Source organism: Dama dama, chromosome 9, assembly GCF_033118175.1.
Source record: "Dama dama isolate Ldn47 chromosome 9, ASM3311817v1, whole genome shotgun sequence".
Taxonomy (NCBI): domain Eukaryota; kingdom Metazoa; phylum Chordata; class Mammalia; order Artiodactyla; family Cervidae; genus Dama; species Dama dama.
In genome coordinates, this window is record NC_083689.1 from 52,432,033 (window position 1) to 52,454,652 (window position 22,620).

Below are 22,620 nucleotides of genomic sequence, written 5' to 3' on the forward strand. Positions count from 1 at the left end.
AATATGTCCTTCTGTGCCGGCTGCGGCAGGTCAGGGCTCCGTGAGAGGCGAGGAGGCCTAAGAGTAGTATAAGGCAAAACTGTGGACAACCCCGGTCCTCGGCGGCAGGAAGGACTCAAGGTCACACGGGATAAACTGCGAACAGATTACAGTCTCCTTGCGTCAGTTACGTGAGAGGCGGGCTCTGTTGCGCCTGCGCAACTGGCCGCCCGCCGAGGTCCTGGAGCGCATGTGCACAGGGAGAAGTGAAGAACTGGGTGGAGTCTGACTGCCGCTGTCATAGGGTGCTCCAGCTCACGTGAGTTTCGTCCTCCCACCCCCGTTTCCCTGGGAGACCCTGGCGGCCGCAAGGTCCGCGCGAGTTGACTTTTCCTTCTCGCGGAGGGCGCCATTTTGTCCTGCGTTTTTGTTCAATGTAAACCTGGGGTTTGAAGCCTTTGTTGCTCGTCCTTTGTGTTTTGACTGCCTGTTGCTGTTGCAGTAACTTGAAGTGCACCTGCATATGGAGACCTTAGGCGAATTCTTTCTGTGTTTTAGCACAGGGACCTTGGGTTTTGAACTACTAAAGAAGACTTTCGTTCATTCAAAGCATTGGGTCATCTTAGGCTAATTATCGTGCAGACCGTCGAGAGAGAAACACACCTGAGCTCAGGATCCTACTACCCAGCTTTGCTGGGCCTCACTGAGGCTCAGAAACCAAGCAGGCCCCTGTGCGGTCCACCTGGGCAGGAAAGCCCTTCTTTTCCCCCGGTTTCTTGTTTGTAGACTTCTTTGAGCTTCTTTAAGGTACCCTGAATTCCAAAAGGCAGATTTAAACAGTTGCTTATTAGGGGACGGAAACAAGAGAGGTGTAGTCAAGTACGAATAGCACAGCACTGGGGCACGGTCATGGTTCCTCCTCAGGGAGTGTGTGGTCAGCTGTGTCTTGGTGACTCCACAGACTGTAGCCCACCAGGCTCCTCTGTGGAATTTTGCCAGGCAAGAATACTGGAGTGGGTTACCATTTCCTTCTCTAGGGGATCTTCCCGACCCAGGGATTGAACCCCTGTTGCTTGCTTTGGCAGGCTTGTTCTTTACCACTAACATCACCTGAATATACGTAGTATTTATGAGTTCTGTGGGAAGTAGGCCCTGCCCGGATAGAGGATGGTAACTTCAACTTGAGGGCAAGATTCCTCACTACCAACCCACCAGAAGGAAGTCACATGCCTTGCAGCCCTCACCCCAAATTTTTCCTATAAAAACGTACTTTCTAAAAGCTCTCAGTTCAGGGATTTATTTAGAGCATGAGCCACCCTTTCTCCTTGCTTGACCCTGTAATAAAACCTTTCTCTGGGGGGGAAAAAAAACCTTTCTCTGGTCCAAACTCCTGTTTTGGTTGGTTTGGCTTCACTGTGTGTCAGGCACACAAATTTGTGTTCTGTAACAGGTCCTCAGACCCATCTTGAAACCTTGTTGCATGGGACGGTGGGCATGGGTTGTGTAACAAGATGCCAATGACTTTTTAAGTCTCAAAGTCCAATTTCAAAAGAGAAAGATGCTCCACTATTCCGATGTGAGGACTTGTGAAGGAAATTTTGGGGAAGTTTGGGAGGGAAAGAAGACAGTTGAAGAGTTTACCTTGTTAGAGAGAAGGGAAGTGGGAGTAAGAAAATAAAGGTCCAACATTATATTGTTTATATTTTATACATGTCCTTTTAAGAAGTACCCTCACTCTTATTTGTTATTTATTATCCTTACTTGTCTACTTAGTGCTTTCATTTCTCTTATTTTGTTAATTCCCTCAGAAGTAGATTTTTCTGCAGTCATCCAAGTCTAATGACCCTTATTTTTAGGATATTTGTATATTAAAACAATACATTGATGCTGAAGAACATTGAGGGGAGGGATAAATTGGGAGCTTGTGGTTGGTATGCACACTACTATATATAAAGTAGGTAACCAATAAAGACCTACTGTATAGCACAGGGAATGCTGCTCCATAGGCTGTAATGACCTATATGGGAAAAGAATCTAAAAAAGAGTGGATATATGTATTTGTATAACTGATTCATTTTGTTGTACACCTGAAACTAGCACAACGTTTTAAATCAACTATGCTCCAATAAAAATTTTCAAAAAAAGAACATAGAAACAGAGAGAGGAATGATAAATAATATTAAACATGGAAGCAAAGTAGAAATTGAAAATTTCACATCCCTACCTTGCATATGACACGGAGAAGGGCAAGTGGGATCATTGGTATTCACTGCATCCTCTTCACATCTCTCTTTTATCTACTGGTTCTCCTAAGAATTTGCTCTTTTCCCTTCTTGTTGCATACACTTAAAAACCACAAAGTGTTAATCATAAGAATTCTGGAATCAAATAGTGTTAACTAGTTGATTAAAGGATGTCTGAGAGGATGATTCTGGGGGTACACATATCGCTGAGGTTTTTGTTGGTTTCCCCAAGAGCCTGGTAAATACTCAATATGACCACAAGGGGGATGTTGTAGCTCTAGACACTATTCAAAGCAGTATCCTGAGAATGAGGCTGCATGTATCCTATTATTTGCCAGTGTGAAGGACAAGCTTTGGGGTTGCTTTGCAAATTAACATAGCCTGCAGCCTGAAGGCTGGAAGGAATGAGCCTGAGTCTAAAAAGAAACAGGGTGCAAATGAAGAAGAGTGGACGATTAGATCCATGGTCGGCTGATACAATTCTTCATCATATATCACAGCACTGTATTCCATTTCTCTGTTATCATTTCAGTGTCATGCTGAAAAGTGAAAGGAGTTGGTACATAATTTTCATGCGGGTAATTGTTTACCAGGCAGAACAGATGGCTGTCTAATACCTGTACATGCTATGTTTTAAATTATAACTTTTAAATGTTTAATTCCCAATCATTAACAGGAATTGTCTTTAAATAGCAATCACTGATAGTTGTCAAGTGTTACTTAAGTGCGCCACTGTCCTAAATGCTTTGTAACATTCTTTAATGGAATGTGCAAAAAAAATGGTCTCAAGGGAATAATACTATTGGTATTCCCATTTTGCAGATGTGGAAACTGAGGCGTAAAGTGGTCCAGTATGTTATATAGGTCACATGACAATTGAATGGTAAGGCCATATTTGAAGCTAGACTGTCTGACTCCAAAACCTACACTGCTAACCACTAGGCTTTGCTGTCTCATAACAAAACTGGGTCTGATCATTTATCTCTACGTATACGGAAGAAGAGTTTTGTAACATTGGCCTAATCCATTATTAACAGCAGTTATTTTACGCAATTGAGTTAAAGCTATAAAAATATTTTTATGTAGTTTAGGTTCCAGGACAACTATAAAGGAAGTTCAATCTGTAATAGAACACATAAGATCAAGTTTATATTTTTAAAGGAGTCTCTTTAAACTGGTGGTTCAGATGACATTTTATTCAGTCTTCCCAAAGATGAATATCATGCTGTGGCACTTTCCATCTTCATGAAATAAAAATGTGACATACTGCAGGGATTTGTCATTTTTATTCTCCTTGGAATTTTTCATGTACCTGCAGCAGATTTCAGGAGACAGTTCCCACTTTTCTGTTTGGGTATTAGCTACACTATATTGGAGTACATTTCACAGTGTCACTTCACTCAAGTCTAATTCAATGGAACTTGCCCCAGTGAAGTGTAGGAAGTATTGTGTCAGTGATGTTTCTGTCCCTAGGGATGGTGACAATTAGTAGGTTTCTTTCTGTATGGAATGCCCGGTAACCCACCAACCTGCCTTCCTTCTGAAAGGACAAGAGAGAAATAGAGGATGACCCTGACAGAAAACTAAGGCAGCAATAAATTAAGATAATCACTTTGATTAGATTTGATATTTACATTCTAGTGATAATGCAGTCTTATTGCACAGGGTAAAAAATTAGTTAACCTCACTTGGATTTTCATTCAGGTTTGAAAAACGGTTGGCTATTAGGTCCAAGGGTCTGTGTGTGAAGTCCCTATTTGGGGAGGGTGTAGGACTCACAAAAGCAGAGATTTGCTCTTTATGAAGACCCATTTAATAATTCTTAAGGATGTAGGAGCCTTTTATGAATGTTTTAATTTATTTTTAATCAGAATGACTTAGCAAAAGTCTGAACTTGCTAAGTCTGACTTAGCAAAAACCTGAACTAGGAATTGAGCCTGAACTTGGGTTCTAGAAACATAGAAATGTCTTTAAATATCATTTAAAATCTAACCTTTGCAGGCAGGGATAAATTGGGAGATTGGGATTGACATATATACACTACTATATATAAGATAGATAACTAATAAGAACCTGCTACTATAGCACAGGGACCTCTACTCAATATTCTGTAATGGCCTATATGGGAAAAATGAAGGTCGCTCAGCCGTGTCCGACTCTTTGCGACTCCATGGACTATACAGTCTGTGGTATTCTCCAGGCCAGAATACTGGTAGCCTATCACTTCTCCAGGGGATCTTCCCATCCCAGGGACTGAACCCAGGTGTCCCACATTGCAGGCAGATTCCTTACTAGCTGAGCTACCAGGAAAGCCCAGCCTATATGGGAAAAGAATCTAAAAACAAGTGGATACACATGTGGTGGCTCAGAGCTTCCCAGGTGACTCAGTTCAGTTCAGTTCAGTGGCTCAGTCATGTCCGACTCTTTGTGACTCCATGGACTGCAGCATACCAGGCTTCCCTGTCCATTACCAACTCCCAGAGCTTGCTCAAGCTCATGTCCATCAAGTCGGTGATGCCATCCAACCATCTCATCTTCTGTCATCCCCTTCTCCTCCTGCCTTCAGTTTTTCCCAGCATGAGAGTCTTTTCTAAGGAGTCAGATCTTTGCATCAGCTGGCTAAAGTATTGGAGTTTCAGCTTCAGCATCAGTCCTTCCAGTGAATATTCGGGACTGATTTCCTTTAGGATGGACTGGTTGTATCTCCTTGCAGTCCAAGGGACTCTTCAAGGGTCTTCTCCAACCCCACAGTTCAAATGCATCAATTCTTCAGCACTCAGTTTTCTTTATGGTCCAACTCTCACATCCATACCTGACTACTGGAAAAACCATAGCTTTGACTAGACGAATCTTTGTTGGCAAAGTAATGTCTCTGCTTTTCAATATTCTGTCTAGGTTGGTCATAGAGGCTTTTCTTCCAAGGAGCAAGTGTCTTTTAATGGTGGCTGCAGTCACCATCTGCAGTGATTTTGGAGCCCAAGAAAAGAAAGTCTGTCACTGTTTCCATTGTTTTCCCATCTATCTGCCATGAGGTGATGGGACCAGATGCCATGACCTTCGTTTTTAGAATGTTGAGTTTGAAGCCAACTTTTTCACTTTCCTATTTCACTTTTATCAAGAGGCTCTTTAGTTCTTTGCTTTCTGCCATAAGGGTGGTGTCATCTGCATATCTGAGTTTATTGATATTTCACCTGGCTATCTTGATTCCAGCTTGTGCTTCATCCAACCCAGCATTTCGCTTGATGTACTCTGCATATAAGTTAAATAAGCAGGGTGACAATATACAGCCTTCACGTACTCCTTTCCCAATATGGAACCTGTCCGTTGTTTCATATCCAGTTCTAACTGTGTTGCTTCTTGACCTGCGTGAATATTTCTCAGGAGGCAGATAAGGTGGTCAGGTATTCCCATCTCTTGAAGAATTTTCCATAGTTTGTTGTGATCTATGCAGTCAAAGACTTTGGCGTAGTCAATAAAGCAGAAGTAGATGTTTTTTTGTGACTCTCTTGCTTTTTTGATGATCCAACGGATGTTGGCAATTTGATCTCTGGTTCCTCTGTCTTTTCTGAACCCAGCTTGAACATGTGGAAGTTCTCAGTTCACGTACTGTTGAAACCTGGCTTGGAGAATTTTGAGCATTACTTTGCTAGTGTGTGAGATGAGTGCAGTTGTGCAGTAGTTTGAACATTCTTTAGCATTGCCTTTCTTTGGGATTGGAATGAAAACTAACCTTTTCCAGTTCTGTGGCCACTGCTGAGTTTCCCAAATTTGCTGGCATATTGCATACAGCACTTTCACAGCATCATTTTTTAGGATTTTTAAATAGTTCAGTTGGAATTCTATCACCTCCACTAGCTTTATTCATAGTGATGCTTCCTAAGGTCCGCTTGACTTCGTATTCCAGGATGTCTGGCTCTAGGTGATTGGTGACACCATCGTGGTTATCTGGGTCATGAAGATCTTTTCTTTACAGTTCTTCTGTGTATTCTTGCCACCTCTTCTTGATATCTTCCGCTTCTTTTAGGTCCATACCGTTTCTGTCCTTTTTTGGGTCCATTTTTCATGAAATGTTCCCTTGGTAGCTCTAATTTTCTTGAAGAGTTATCTAGTCTTTACTATTCTATTGTTTTCCTCTATTTCTTTGCATTGATCACTGAGGAAGACTTTCTTGTCTCTCCTTGCTATTCTTTGGAACTCTACATTCAAATGTGTATATCTTTCCTTTGCTTTTAGCGTCTCTTCTTTTCTCAGCTATTTGTAAGGCCTCCTCAGACAACCATTTTGCTTTTTTTGCATTTCTTTTTCTTGGGAATGGTCTTTATCACTGCCTCCTGTATAATGTCATGAACCTCCGTCCATATTTCTTCAGGCACTCTATCAAATCTAACCCCTTGAATCTATTTGTCACTTGCACTGTAGTGATTTTCCCTACTTTCTTCAATTTAAGTCTGAATTTGGCAGTAAGGAGTTCATGATCTGAGCCACAGTCAGCTCCCAGTTTTGTTTTTGCTGACTGTTTAGAGCTTCTCCATCTTTGGCTGCAAAGAATATAATCAGTCTGATGTTGGTATTGACCATCTGGTGATGTCCATGTGTAGAGTCGTCTGTTATGTTGTTGGGAGAGGGTGTTTGCTATGACCAGTGTGTTCTCTTGGCAAAACTCTGTTAGCCTTTGTCCTGCTTCATTTTTTACTCCAAGGCCAAAGTTGCCTGTTACTCCAAGTATATCTTGATTTCCCACTTTTGCATTCCAGTCCCCTATGATGAAAAGGACATCTTTTTTTTTGATGTTAGTTCTAGAAGGTCTTGTAGGTCTTCATAGAACCTTTCAACTTCAGCTTCATCGACATTTGTGGTTGGAGCATAGACTTGGGTACTGTAATACTGAATGGTTTGCCTTGGAAATGAACAGAGATCATTCTGTCATTTTTGAGACTGCACCTAAGTACTGCATTTAGGACTCTTTTGTTGACGATGATGGCTACTTCATTTCTTCTAAGGGATTCTTTTTTTTTTTCATTTCTTCTAAGGGATTCTTGCCCACAGTAGTAGATATAATGGTCATCTGAATTAAATTTGCCCATTCCAGGTCATTTTAGTTCACTGATTCCTAAAATGTCAATGTTTACTCTTGCCATCACCTGTTTGACCACTTCCAATTTACCTTGATTCAAGGACCTAGCATTCCAGGTTCCTATACAATGTTGTTCTTTACAGCATAGGACTTTACTTCCATCACCAGTCACGTGCACAACTGGGTGTTGTTTTCTCTTTGTCTCTTTCTTCATTCTTTCTGGAGTTATTTCTCCAGTGGCATATGGAGCACCTACCGACCTGGGGAGTTCATACTGTTCCCAGGTGGCTCAGTGGTAAAAAAAACAAAAAACTGCTTGCCAATGCAGGAGACTCAGGAAATGTGGGTTCGATCCTTTGGTTGGGAAGATATCCTTGAGGAGGAAATGGCAACCCACTCCATTATTCTTGCCAAGATAATCCCATGGACAGAAGATCCTGGCAGACTACAATCCTTAGGGTCACAGTCAGACATAACTGAACATGCATGCATTTACCGTATGTGTGTATATAATTGATTCACTTTACTGTACACCTGAAACTAACTCATCATTTTAAATGAACTTTAATAAAAGTTTTTTTTTAAAAGATTGAAACAGTTTTACACAAAAATATAAAGTAAAATCTAATTTGTCATTTAATAGATGAGGAAATGATAGAATTAGTGAGTTGCCCAAAGTCACACAGTGTAGCTTCTGTTCTACAGCCTCAATTTTTACTTGGTATGCTTTTTAGAAATCACCCACATGATTTCAGATTAAATGTTCAATAAGTACAGGGTCTTTTTTCAAACGTTTACAGACACTTCTGACTCATATACCTCCTTCCTCGTGTCTTGTCCTCACTTTTTAAGGTATATAATTAGTGAAAGTATATCAGCTATCTTTTCAGTTCCTCTGACTAACATCTTCTCTATGTGAGAGGATGTTGGTTTCTAAGGTTCCCCACCCCTGCTTCCCAGCCATCAGGAGAGGAAGTACCCAAGTTTCTTTAGGTGATAAGGATTTATCTGAAGGCTAGTTGGGAAAGTACAGGTATTGTCTCAATACCCATAGAACCAGAGTTCAGGAAGAACAAGGGGTAGCTCCTCCTCTTTGGTCAGGCCCCAGCAGGATCAGTCATCTTTATGGAGCTTCTGCACTGACTCTGCCCTTTCCACAGCTCACTTCTTTGTGTTTGCTTCCCTAATTCTTCCATGGCAGTAGTTCCCATATTTCAGTAGGCATCAGAATTACTGGGAAGCTCTTTAAGCATACCAACCCAAGCAGTTTAGTCCTGTAGGTCTGAGGTGTTTCAAGTAATCTGCATGTTTAGCAAGTTTGACAGGAGGTTCTGATATGGGTGGCAATTAAGGATCACACCTTGCTTAGAAACACCCCAAGTATCGTGGTATCTTCTGGTCACATTTTTTCACTACACATTCTGTTAGAAGAATATTTGAGGGACTTCCCTGACAGTCCAGTGGTTAAGACTCTGCTCTTCCACTGCAAGGGGCACAGGTTCCATCCCTAGTTGGGGTACTAAGATTGTGCATGCTGCATGGCATAGCCAAAAGATTAAAAACAAAAAACTGGAGCACATACCTCCATTGTGAATATTTATGTATTTAGAAGTAGTACTTGTATTTATGTATTTAGATATGTATGTATTTATGTATTTAGAAGTATTTGCATGTAGTACTATTATTAAAATATATAAAATAGAAAAAATAAAAAATAAATGTAAATACATTGGAATGCTTTTTTCCTGTACTCTTGTGTATCCCCAGGGCTGTTTGCACTACCCCGCTATCTTTCTGTATGCTTGAAGTACACCATCATTACGGAGCACCTTTATTGGGCAGAGCAAAGGCACAGGAAAGTGGCACGTTGTTTGAAGGCTCACTGGGTCAGCTCATAGGCCTATCGTTTAGGTGCCAGTTCTTTGTTTTATTGAGCTAGTGATTGGGGTGGAGTGGGAGTAGTGACTGTGTGTGTAGCATCATGTAAAGCAGGCTAGTTCCTAGAGGGAGGCTGTGGTCCCCTTCTTCAGGGGCAAGGGGGAATCTGTGAGTGTGATAGCTGCCGTGGGTCTCATGAACATCTCTCTTCTACCATAGGCTAGTGATCTGTCTCTAAGCCTGTTTATTTGTTAAGTCATGTCCGGCTCTTTTGGGACCCCATGGACTGTAGTCTGCCAGGCTCCTCTGTCCATGGGATTTTCCAGGCAAGAATATTGGAGTGGGTTGCCATTTCCTCCTCCCGACCCAGGGATTGAACCCTTGTCTCTTATATTTCATGCGCTGGCAGGCGGGTTCTTTATCACTAGCATCACCTGGGGAGCCTGGCAAAGTGCAAACTCTCTGCAGAGGCTGTGGATGAGGCCCCCTTTGTGAGCTCTTTCAGCTTTCCGTGACTTCCCAAAAAGAAGTCAGTTTTACCCTGGGCTGTGCCAGGAGATGGGGTGGTATGTGTGTGTGTGTGTTTGCTCTCAGGATTAAAGACAGCCAATAGAACACCAGCACCGTGTGTGTGTGTGTGGTTGCTCTCAGGATTAAAGGCAGCCAATAGAACACCAGCACTGTGTGTGTGTCTGTGTGTGTGTGTGTGTTTGCTCTTAGGATTAAAGACAGCCAATAGAACACCAGCACTGTGTGTGTGTGTGTCTGTGTGTGTGGTTGCTCTCAGGATTAAAGGCAGCCAGTAGTGTGTGTGTGTGTGTCTGTGTGTCTGTGTGTGTGGTTGCTCTCAGGATTAAAGGCAGCCAGTAGAACACCAGCACCAAAGCCCTGGAGAACACCACCTGTGTTTGAGTGATCAAGTGTCTACAAGTAACTTAATGTGAAGTAGTAACTGAGTCCCTGAATTCAAATACAAGTCTTCTCTGTGTATCTACTCTGCTCTTGGATATATACATACTCCTAGTAGCCAAAGAGGCTTCACTTTTCCTGATTTGCCCAATTTGTAGTTCTCTGATACCACTTTCTTGCTCTTGTGCACTGTTTTGTGAGTGGAGCATCATTTCCATGAGATAGACTAACCACATTGGGACAAGCAGACCTAAGGCATTGTCAGAGCCCAGAGTCTGAGCTGGACAAATCCCAAGCACATTTCAGAAATCAGATGACATCTAATAAGTCATTAAAGTTGAAAATGGGTTTCCCACAATCTTTTTTCCCAAATAATTTTCCTACCCCTACTTGGAGACTTTTAGTATTTTAGTTTTCTTTTGTCACCTTGGGTATTTGAGTGCAGGTGTTCTATACTATCAAAGGCCGTGGAGAATGGCCCACTGTTTTGAGCTCTGCAAAGGAGAGAGAGACAGGAGTTTCTTGGATTTAGGGTAGCTAGCAGTCATACATGTGTGTCTATATCCTGATTGATAGGGATATTTGAAAATAAATTACTTAGAATTTCATTGTTTTTTGCTTAACTTTATGTTATTGAAAATCTCTAGGCTAGAAACACCATTTAAAAAAAATAATTTTTATTTTTCTAATTTATTGGCTGTGCTGGGTCTTCACTGCTGCATCAGGCTTTCTCTGGTTGTGGTGGGCAGGGGCTACTCCCTAGTTGCAGTGTGCGGGCTTCTCTTGTTGAGGCTCCCGGACTCTAGAGCACGCAGGCTCGGTGGTTGTGGCACATGGGCTCAGAAGCTCCCCTGCAAGTGGAATCTTTCAAGACTAGGCACCCCTGTCCCTGCATTGGCAGGCAGATTCTTAACCACTGGACAACCAGGGAGGTCCACACCATTTTTTCTGTCGTTTTGTTTTTTTCCAGTCAGTGTGTGTGCTTGCCATTTTTGTGTTCTGCTTTTTATACCTTTCCTAAAAATATTTGCTTGTCAACCTGGTCACATATACTTGTCATTTTTAATGGTTGTCTGTATAATCTTATTCTTCCTTGAGATTCATAACTTTATTCCACTTAATCCTCTTTGCTTCTACTATCTTGCAGGGTATGTGGAAAGATTTGCTGCGTTTCTAAAGAATCTCAGAAAACAAGCTGCATTTCAGAACCTAAACCAGCATTTGCTTTTCTTCACTCTGAGGGAGCACACAAGTATTGAATTCTCTGCCATTGGGCACGCCAAGGTATTGAATTCCCTTCTCTGGAGTCCATGTCTGTGGGTCTGACGGGGCCACTTGATCAGCAAGAGGTCTCAGACACCAAACTGGGGAAAAAATTAAACTGACAGAATGGTCGATATTTCCAAAGAGTCACTTTAAGTTCTGTCTATTGCTGCAGTGTTCAAAACATAGACATAGTTCATTGCCATGATTAAAGTGACTTTCACCATTAGCCTCTTTGCTCCTGTAAGATATAGTGGTAGGCTATAGCAGGTTCATCATTTGGAGGTATAATGGTTAGCTAAAGCTGTTTTTCTGCAAAGGGCCAGTTATTTCCTTAGTTTTTCTCCAAAACTTCAGCTTTAGCAGGAAAGAGCCATGAATTTTGTGACATAGCTGCCTCCTTATCTGTCTTGGGAGTTATAGACTGCACATATAAGACAATTCATGTACCTCTGCATAATGAGGTGAGTTTTAGAAATCATAAATCTTCACTTAACATGCAGGTGGTGTTGGGTGCCAGCTTTAGAAAAATTGATGTAGTTGCCAAGTTCATGAATGTCATAAATCATTCATGCTAAGGTAGCCCAGAATTGTGCTGTCCTCTGAGGCAGACCAATTTCAAGATGGTTGTTAAACACAAAAATGTGAGTCTGGATGATTGTTTTTCAAAATCAAACACACTTTTTATTTGAAAAGTAAAACCAAATTATCTTCCTTTTCTTAGTTGAAGTCAGTTTTCTAAGACCCTCCCTTCACCCTCAAAGAATCTATCAGTGATAATATCTTTTCATCCCTGATCCCTGAATTCTATCAGAAATACATCACAAAATATACAACCTGTACATTTGCAATCCAGGCCATTAATGTGCTGAAAATAAGATTTTGATGTCTCAATAAATCTTGAGGCACATTAGTAGGGAAAAATTCTATTAGAGTTTTTTGAGGTATTTTCTTCTTGTGTCATATTTTGTTAACTGCATAAGTTGTAACTGCACAACTCACATGGTACTCAAACCCAGCCAAAACCCAGCCTGGGGCTTGAACCCATAAGCTGGGACTCAAATCCACTGTCTTTTCAATAAGATCACACACCTGGTTTCAGAGCTTAATGAAGCTCAGGTTCTTTATGTCTCAGCATAGAAGTCATTCAGCTAGAGGCAAAGTGAAAAGAAGTGGGTTTATTTAGAGACATACACATTTCATAGACAGAATGTGATCTGCCTCAAAAAGCAAGAGCAGCCCTGGAAGAAACACAGTCCACAGACAGAGAGAAGATGAGAGGTGCCAAAATATGGATTGGGTACTTTTTATGAATCTGATCATTCCATAGGCTAATGAGTAGAAGGATTATTCCAGCTATTTTGGAGAAGGGGCAGAGATTTCCAGGAATTGGGCCCCTGCACATTTTTTGGCCTTTCATGGTTGGTCTTGGAATTGCCATGGCACCTGTGGTTATGTCATGTAGCTGATGTATTACAGTGAACATATAATGAGGCTCAAGGTCTACTAGAAATCAAATTTTCCACCACCTTAGACCTAACCAGTTACAACCAGTCTTTGTCATATCCTCAATGTCTGTGTCAGTCGTTAAAATTTGTTCCCTGCCATCTTCCCTCCTGTTTTAATGTTACAATGGATGATAGGCAAGCATAGCCCTCTTCCACACTGCCCGTGTATTTAGGGCTAAAAAGGGGGAAGAAGTAGGGCTTAAAGGGAGGTCACCCCTGGGACTGAAAACTGAGCACTATGATGAGCTGAGCAGTCTCTGAGTCACCAGGCTTTATCTAGACTCCTGGAATATGGGTTTTAAACTAAAGTATTTCATCTGAAAGTTGCTTGTTTGATAGATGAAGATGATGAGGTTAGATAGTATCTTTTTTTAATTAAGGCTATTTTATTGGGGGATACATTCATGTAGTCCAGGTTGGATAGTATTGAGGAAGGAAAATATGCTAGTATTTTCAGTTAGAAGTCTTCAGAGAGAAAAATGAAGTTTTGCCTGAGGCTGTTAGGTACTCAGTGGGTAGTTAGGGTCTCAGTGGGTAGTTAAGTGTCTGTATCCTTTTGTGTAGTCTCCAGCACAGAGCCACATAGTGGTGACACTTGACTTCTCTTTGGTGTATCTCAGAAGCTCTTTTGAGGTGAATGTGTTGATTATATGGGTAGCCTCGGTTAAAGATTTTAGGGGACAGTTCCAGGCAGAACATCTTTTTCGCTGAATGTAATCTCCCACTCCTCCATTGCAAGCTTACTACTACTTTATGCTTCAATGCCTTGTATATACTTTTCCCACTATTTGATATGCTCTTCTATTTCTTATCCAGATGTTGAGCTCTTACTTATCCTGTAAAACCCTCTTAAATCTCATCTTCTCTGAAACCCTTTTCAAGCTTCCTGAGACAACTTCTCACTTGATCTTCTGTGCTTCTAGAATATTTAGTCACAGATTTGTTATGACACACATGTGGGAGCTTAATTATTTGTCAGCATGTCCATCCCTCCCACTAGATTGTGAGCATCTTAAGGACACGAACAGAATTTTATTAATATGGGTCTTGCTAGAACCTTATGGGCTTCCTCGATGGCTCAGATGGCAAAGAATTGGCCCACAATGCAGGAGACCTGGGTTTGATCCCTGGGTGGGGAAGATACCCTGGGAAAGGGAATGGCTACCTGCTCCAGTGTTCTTGCCTGGAGAATTCCATATACAGAGGAGCCTGGCAGGCTACTGTTCATGAGATTGCAAACAGTCAGACATGACTGAGCAAATGATGCTTCATTAATATCCCATATCTGACACCAAGTGGAAACTCAATGATGAAATCTCATCCTTTTGCTTTTTTTTTTAAAAGATTTATTTATTTATTTAGTTTATTTTTTTGACCGTGGTGGGTCTTTGTTGCTGCATGCAGGCTTTCTCTAATTGCCCTGAGCAGGGGCTGCCCTCCGTTGTGGAGCGTGGGCTACAGGTGCGCACGCTTCAGTAGTTGCAGTGCATGGACTCAGTAGCTGTGGTGCTTGGACTTAGTTGCTCTGGGGTCTGTGAGACCTTCCGGTTCCGAGGAGTGAACCAGTGTCTCTTGCATTGCAAGGCGTATTTTTCTTAACCACTGAGCCACCAAAGAAGCCCAAGAAGAAAGCTTTTTAAAGTTACATCTCATCATAATTTATGAATACCATGACTAAACATAAAGCATTTATTTGAGTCCCCTGTTAAGGATGCCTGAGAGTGACAGAGGCAAGGAGATATTTCCTGCGTTCTCACTATGTCCTGGGATTTTCTGTAGATTCTTGGCAGAAGAAGTCCTTTTCTTTCCTCCTGCATGATATCTCTGGGGCTTGTGTGTCTTTGTCTTCTCACTTCAGTTATTCTAATGTAAGTGACATTTTCTCACACTTGAACTGCAGCAATTATAGCAGGTATGACTCTCAGTTTATAAATTCAGATGTGGGGGAAGTATCACATTTATTTATAAGCTTAAATTAAGGTAAGCTCCAATTATATGCTCCTACCCTGTGTGACTGGTGGGAAATTTAACCTCACTTATGTTTCATCTTCAGACCTGAATTGTGGTTCCAGGATCCTATATTTCGCCATGAGATTGGAAGGGGTTCTGAGTTGCTGGTTATTGCTGAGACGCCTGGTGTCCTATTATTTGCACCGACCCTTCATGTCCACTGCCTGAGTGTCTGATCTTCATCCTTGACTTACAGAAACCTTTTGTGAGGCTGTGAATCCTGCAGCCTAGAGTCCTATCTCCTGGCTGTAACATGGGGTCAGTCTTCTCTGGGTTGTGTCCCTCTGGTGCTGCCAAGGAGCAAGGCCTGGGTCCCCAGGTTGTAGGTCCTACAAACTCATCTTCATCTACAACCCAGGGGCATCTCTAGTCTGCCTGGAGTACTTGCCTGCATTATGCTCCTCTGAGGCTGGTTTATCTTGCTCGTTTATAGCAATCTTAATGGTCTTTTAAATCCCAATCCCCTGTCACTACAACCAAAACTTTTTTTCCTTTTCCTTAAATTTCTATGGGAGGTTAAGGGAGACATCTGTTATCCAGTTCTTTCAGCAAAAAAGAGAAGAAAAAATTTAAATCCTGCCATATGCTGATCTCCTAACTGACATCCTTGCCTTTTTTTTCCTCTTCTCTGTTCCAATTATTTTGTACATTCCAGTCAGAATAGTTGTTCTAAAACTCCTGCCCAGAAACTCAGTGGCTTCTCATTGTCTCTAGAATAAAATCAAAGCTCCAAGCTCCTTAGTCTACCATTAGGGCTTTTCATGATTTTCTTCACCTTTGAAAGCTGACTCCCCATTACTCCTTTGTCAGAGGCCCCTGGTCTAACCCTGTTCCTCTAACGCCACGGCTCCACCTCCTGGCCCCCCATGTTTTCCCACCTCCTCACTACACCTGACTGATGTGCCACCCAGATCAAGTGCTTGCTGCTTCAAACAGCTTGGTGGTTTTTAGCCCATTTCACAGTGATGTAGTCCACCTTAAACCTAGTTCTCTTCCATACATCCATTTGGTACCCGAGGTTATGGTTTATCATATGGTGCCTGTTTCTTCCTTTCTCATCTAGATTTGTGAGCCTCTCAAATACAGAGACTTCCATTTTCTTGTATCCTGAGCCACCACAGAGCTCTTCATGGTATGGGGTGCTCACTAAGTGCTAATTAGTGAATATCATGACCTGGCCATGAGATCCTTCCTAAGCACACCCAGACCTGCCATAGCGTAGGAAGCAGGAAAATAAAGGGAAAACGGGGCCAGTTTTATTACTGCCATGAAAATAATGTGTTTCATTGGTTTGTACCATCAAGGAGTAGCCTCCTTGCTTGCCTCCAACACACAACGAAGCATCTGCCCTAACATCGGCAAACACATTCCACTATCAGAGTAAGTAGTCCAGAGCTCTTCGGGGTGGTTGGCACTCTAGCTTTGCTGTCCTTTTGCTTCTCCACAGGCTACCCTTCACAATAGGTTTCTCTGTCATGAATGCAAACTAGCCAGTCCCTCTTGAACATATCAACATACCTTGACACCTGCTCAAAGTAATTTTCCTCTCACTAAGCTAGGGTTAATAAACACAAATGGTCGCCATTTACTTCTCCTTGGCTGATCTGGGAGAGTGTCTTCACACAGATAGGCAGGTTGGCTGGATAGGCAACTCTCGCTCATACTCTGGGGAAGTAGAGAGTTTCCTGCTTCAGCCTGTGGGGCTCTATGAATACTTCACTTGCTGCTCACACCAGCTTCCTGCGGAATCCCCCAGCCCCCATGCTAAGTCCTTCTGGCCTTCATTCATGTTGATCTAGTGACAGGGAACAGGCAGAGAGGAATCCAGCATCATCCTGGTAGTCTGACTGGATAACACTAAAAGCTTTCCAATACTTCAAATCTTTGATCCTATAATTTTTACTTGCATTGCTTTTAATCAACACTTAGAATCCCCTAGCTTTCTGCTAATCCCTTCAGCCTCCTCACCTTGGCCTCTTTCCCACTTGATAGATTCATTCTAGCCACTCAGGCCTTGTCTCAGCTCCTTCAGTATGTTGCTTCTGCTTTCGCATATGTTCTCTCTGCTCTCTAGGTCTCTATTCTCCCCACCAGCCATTTGTCTAATCCTACTTAGCTTTCAGCTTCCCCCATGTTTTAATATCACTTATGTAGGCAAACTTCTTTAACCCCCAGACTAGATCAGAGTCCTAGTTCCCAAACCAGTCCTACATATTATCTTCCATAGCACTTTGTGCACCTGTATTCATTAAACTACTTTTAAAAAAAAATTTGCTTGGTGCTTATTTTCCCCAGTACTTTGAAAACTCCATGTGCACGGAGACTGTGTCTATTCTGTTCACAATTTTATTGCCAGAACTTAGCCCAGTACCTGACACCTAGTAGCTTATTCAAGTAAATGTTCATCAGCTGGCCAACTCTGCTGCTCACCTCAGTCATGCATTTCCCCTGCTATTTATCATGTATTGGCTTAATGCTGCTTTTCTGCTGTTTGTGCTTATCTATTTAATGTTAGCTCTCTTAAGTTGTACTTTCCTGGAAGGCAGAGAATTCACATATATAATTTTCTTTGTATAAAGCTTTGTATGTGGGTGTATGTGTATGTGTCTCATCCCCCTCCCCTCCCCTGGAATATAGGGGAAGAATGAGGAGGTAAAATTGAGAAGATGGAAGTAAGTGTTTACATAAAAGAGACGTTGAAACGGTTGAGGTGGCTTGTGACTTCCCTTGTTACCCCTGGGGATGCTCAGGGTGCAAGGGACAGGATGTGGGACAGGAATGTGACAGTACAGGAGGCTTTTGGACATTGTTAAAAATAACTTTGCTCAGAACTATGGTATGTATTGCAGGGTAGCAGGAGGAGGGAATAGAGGATGCTTTTGGAAATTCAGAAAAAAAGGTGAAAAGTGGGAAAAAGACCTAAATGGATGTTTGAATGGATAAAGAAGTTGTGGTACATATACACAATGGAAAATTACTCAGCCATAAAAAGGAATGCATTTGAGTCAGTTCTAATGAAGTGGATGAACCTAGAACCTATTATACAGAGTGAAGTAAGTCAGAAAGCTAAAGATAAATATATTCTAATGTATATATATGGAATCTAGAAAAATGGTACTGAAGAATTTATTTACAGGGCAACAATGGAGAAACAGACATAGAGAACAGACTTACGGACATGGGGATAGGGGAAAAGAGGGTGAGATGTATGGAAGGAGTAACATGGAAACTTACATTACCGTATGTAAAATAGATAGCCAATGGGAATTTGCTGTATGGCTCAAGAAACTCAGACAGGGGCCCTGTATCAACCTAGAGGGGTGGGATGAGAAGCAAGATGGGAGGGAGGTTCAAAAGGGAGGGGATATATGTATACCTATGGCTTATTCATGTTGAGTTTTGACAGAAAATAACAAAATTCTATAAAGCAATTATCCTTCAATAAAAAATTAATTAATTAAAAAGAAAAAAGGGGAGACGTGGCAGAGCTTAAATCCACAGGCCTCATTTTTCACAAGGACATTAGAGTGCTATTAAGCCAAGGAGAACCACTAACTCTGACAATAGCTCTGCTTGCTATAACCCCTTTGGTGGTGTTTTTATTACTTTTTAAAATAAATGTTGAGAAACAACTTTTACAGTTGTAACTAGAACAGTGATAAGCAGGGCTCATGGTATGTAATCATTAAAAAAAAAACAAAAACTTTGCTTTTGGCTCCCACTGTTCCTTTAAACTTGCTCCATGGTGGTAGTCCTCACTCTGCTCCTGGACAAACGTTTCTTCTACAGGTATTAGGAAGCACTATAGTCGCTTTACATAATAAAACCTGATCTCAGTTAGGTACTTAACATATTCAGCCCAGATGTTGTCCCGGTTTCCAAAGTTTTTCAGTATAAGCTATTTGTCCTCTTTCAACTGGGGCTTGCTACAAGTAAGAAGATGGGTGTGGTCCTTCTTTCTTTCCTGAAGTTTCTGACACTTTCGGGATTAGAGCAAGAAAGTATGAGGGAGCAGGAAATACTGTGCTTGCCTCACGTTGTTGAAGCCAGCTTTGTGTTCTCGAGGAATGGCCAATGTTTAAATTTAGCTTTCTTCTGGGGTACTTTTGTGAGTTCTTCGGAGATCTGTACTCCTCCCACCCCACCACATAGACATATGCACACTTGACTTGGGCAAGTATACTGTCTTCTGTCAGTTGCTTTCTTCCTCTATAGGAATTCAGTGGCCTGTTGGTGAGAAACCAGTGTTTTGCTCATATAAGCTCTGAGACTGGGCAATCCCAGCATTGTTAAGCAGATGCTAGCCCATACAATGGCCCTTATATTTCTTGGGCTGGAATCAAAAATAAGTCCATTCTGCCCCTTTAACTGCATCAAGCCCCTTGAGGGTTCCCTAGAAGCTCTTCTCAGTAGGCTAGTGGTGAAATGCAGGTACCCTTCTTTCTCCGGAGGGGGATACCAACAGCATACCAACACTTCTCACCAAATAAATAGTCTTTCAAAAATTTTCTTTTAATACCCAACAACTTCTTAATATGGGTGAAGATTTTAGAGTTACATAACCGTTTTTTAACTGTTTTCTATGAAAATTTGCATCTTTGCTACATATCCGTGTCTTTCATATGACACGGATACTACATAGTGGAGCCTGTGTTGAAACTTCCAAATTACACTGTGTACCTACTGTAGTTGAACAGAGATTTCAGGAACTAAGTAATTCCTTTCTGTGTAAAGGTATGTAATATCATTTCTCCTTCTTTCTTCTGTTAAGGAAGCTTATTACCCTCATCTATTACCCTTATTACCCTCATCCTTTCCTTGCCTTGCTAAGGGTAGATAAATAAGAAATTGTGAGCATAAAGACAGCTCTGGATGGACCACAAGCCATAGGGAAATAATCTGCAAAGGAGGTATTTTTCACAAAGAAGACAAGTAGAGATGAAGGAAAGGGCTTGATGGAAAGAAGAAAAGAAAAAGCCCAGTTTCATCAGTGTTTTTCGAGACTCCATCCTAACCCCTCCCACCTCCTCCTTGGTTTGGGGTTTTAATAGCCCCCAAACAATGATTGTCCAGAGCAGAGCCAGCTCCTGTTAGATCAGTAATTCTTGGCTTTGTATTTTCCAGCTGTGTTTGTATCTGTGTCTGCAGGTTTAAGGTGGGAGGGGTAAATGTCATCACTTTTGACAAAATGGCTGATTATCCTTTCTCTATCATTACAAAAAGATATCTTGCTCTTCTGGTTCAGAGCCAGAACCTGCCTTGCAAGGAGTCGAAAGACTGCAACCCAGGACTGCTGTCAAACCAGCAGATGGAGTAGCAGTACTTCTCTGTGTGCCTCTGGGCCCACCTGGGCTGTTGGCGCTGTGTGATGCTAGACCCAGCTCTGCAGCCAGAAGGGACAGAGAAATGAATACAAATGATGGTACTCTGTTGTCATAGCTGCTGTTCTGTTTGCAGAGGAGTTTGGTAAAATATGATCCTGGGAAAGTTGTTTTCATATGCCTCTCTGGAAGCAGTTGTAAGGAGTGAGAACTTGTATGCCTAAGATAGCTGTAGGGCATAAGAGAAGGAAAGCTAAAGAAATAACAGAATCAAGTAGGAGAATGGTAATGGGAGAATATGACACAATTCCCCTTACCCCTCAAAAACCTTGGTGAGGACACAGGAATACAACCAGTGGCTCTTGGTAGGAAAGGGCAGGTTTAAGAGACAAGTTTAAGAGGAAAGACAATGAAGCTGAATTACCACCTGCCTAACTCATTCTTCTCTGTCTGAATTGCAGGCACAGGAATCCCTCTTACTATAATCTGTAGATTACCTAAGAAATTTACTTTGGGGCCAGTGGCAGAATTTAAGCTTCCCTAAGATTCCTTCTTCCTATTTTCTAAGAATCTTCCATACAGCTGAATATTTGACAGCTCTTAATAAATTATAGAGGCATTGATGGCATTCTAATTGAGAACTCTCTTCTGCCCCTCTCAGGCCTATAGGACCCCCTCTGTAAAAGGGTGAGTCCTTTGGCCTCCTCCCCTGTGAATAGAAAAAGGCTTCAGAATGGAGGATGGGGAGACAGAGGATAGATTTCTACTTTCTCAGGGCAGGGCCTGTGTGACTCTCCTCCCTGACCTCCTCTATATAAATAAATCCAGAAGTAGGGGTGGGTTGGAGGACTCAGGATAACCTCCATAACCCATGGCCTAACCATTGAAGACCGCCCTGGAAGCCAGAGGGAAGGCATCTTCCTGATTGGTCCTTTGCTCAGTCCTGAACTGAGAGGAGTTGAAGGTGCTTGGGTTCTTAGCTGCAGAGCAGGTGGCACAGTGTGATCTTCATTGAGAATCCATCAGTGTCTGGCAAGTCTCTTGGCCACAGGACTCCCTGGAGCCCAGAGCTCTTTGAAGAGAAGAAATAGTTCTAGGGAAAAGGAAGCTGCTGCTCCTGATGAAAAAGTTGAGAGGGAAGAAAATGAGACTAACAAGGGCTGAAGAGAACTGTCTGAGGCTGAAGAGAATGTTAATGGCTCTGCTTTGGAGCTTCAAAGCTTGAGCTGGATAGGATTGCACACAGATGCCTCTGCTGTCACCTACAGAATACTTACCAAGGGCTGAGTCTTGCAAATAATCACAGCCTGACTTTCCCAGGGCAAAAAGCAGTGCCTGCTGAGATGGAGAAAAGAGAAACTTTTGGGAGATCCTAGGCCTAGGTCAGGCAGTTGGGAGTCTAACTGGTCTCTTCCACAGCAGATGACAAATGGGGTTCTGGAAGAATTTAGGTGCAAAGGAAATGGCTGTCATTGAACAAATCTAGCTAACAGTTGTCTCGTTTCCCTGTTTACAAAATGATAGCTGTTTTGAATTGAATTTTGTCCCCTAAAATGCATATGTTAAAACCTTAACTCCCAATGTGATGGTATTTGGAGGAGGGTCTTTGGGAGGTAATTAGGTTTATGAGGGTTGGCTCTCCTGATGGAATTAGTGCCCTGATAAGAGGAGACAGACTCAGAGGACTTGCTGCTTACCCTACCCCACTTTCCCAATCCCCCACCTCATGTGGGCACACAGCGAGAAGGCAGCCATTGACAAGTTAGGAAGAAAGCCCATGCAAGAACTCAACCATGCTGGTGCTCTGGCCTCAGACTTCCAGCTTCTAGAACTATGAGAAGTAAATTTAAGCCACTTACTCTGTGGTATTTTCATAAGGCAGCCAGAGCTGACTAATACAGCAGCTCTAATGAATGTTATTGGTACTCTGCCCAAATTCACTTATGACATCAGTGTATCTGCTTCAAGCCTAGCTGCTTGTATTGAGTCCAGTGTCTCATAGTTGCCCCCTTCTCCAGAAAAATTGCTCCTGGTGAATGGGAGACCCTGTCTTTACCTGCTGCAACTTTCAGTCAAGGAGGTACAAAGGCCTCGAGGAAGGATCATTTCTTTACACCAAAGAAGGAGCAGTTCTTTGATGCCATTCATGCTCCAGAATTGTCCTGTGGCATCAGGTTGAGGCCAAATACAAAACTGTGACCACATCCATCCTTATTACTATTTCCTGCTTCTTTCATTCTCTTTCTCCTGAAGGCAGACCTCAACAAATCACATGACCTGCATTCTGTTTCACATTATGCTTCTGGGGAACCTAACTTAAGGCAGCACTTTTCCCAAGTGGTAGAGTATAGAGCAACCTAAATGACACTATAATGCTTTGTGAGTATAGTGACAATGATTAATGCCCTATGATAATGAGCATTGGGAACAACAGC

The 22,620-nt window shown here is 42.1% G+C and overlaps 1 long non-coding RNA gene across 1 annotated transcript; it reads left to right on the forward strand.

The window, feature by feature from the left end:
• Window positions 1–176: 176 nt before the first annotated feature.
• On the forward strand, window positions 177–16,982 carry LOC133062438 (uncharacterized). Its single transcript, XR_009694172.1, has 3 exons — window positions 177–298; window positions 11,231–11,367; window positions 14,908–16,982. It is a non-coding gene; the product is annotated as an uncharacterized LOC133062438 (long non-coding RNA).
• The last annotated feature ends 5,638 nt before the right edge of the window (window positions 16,983–22,620 follow it).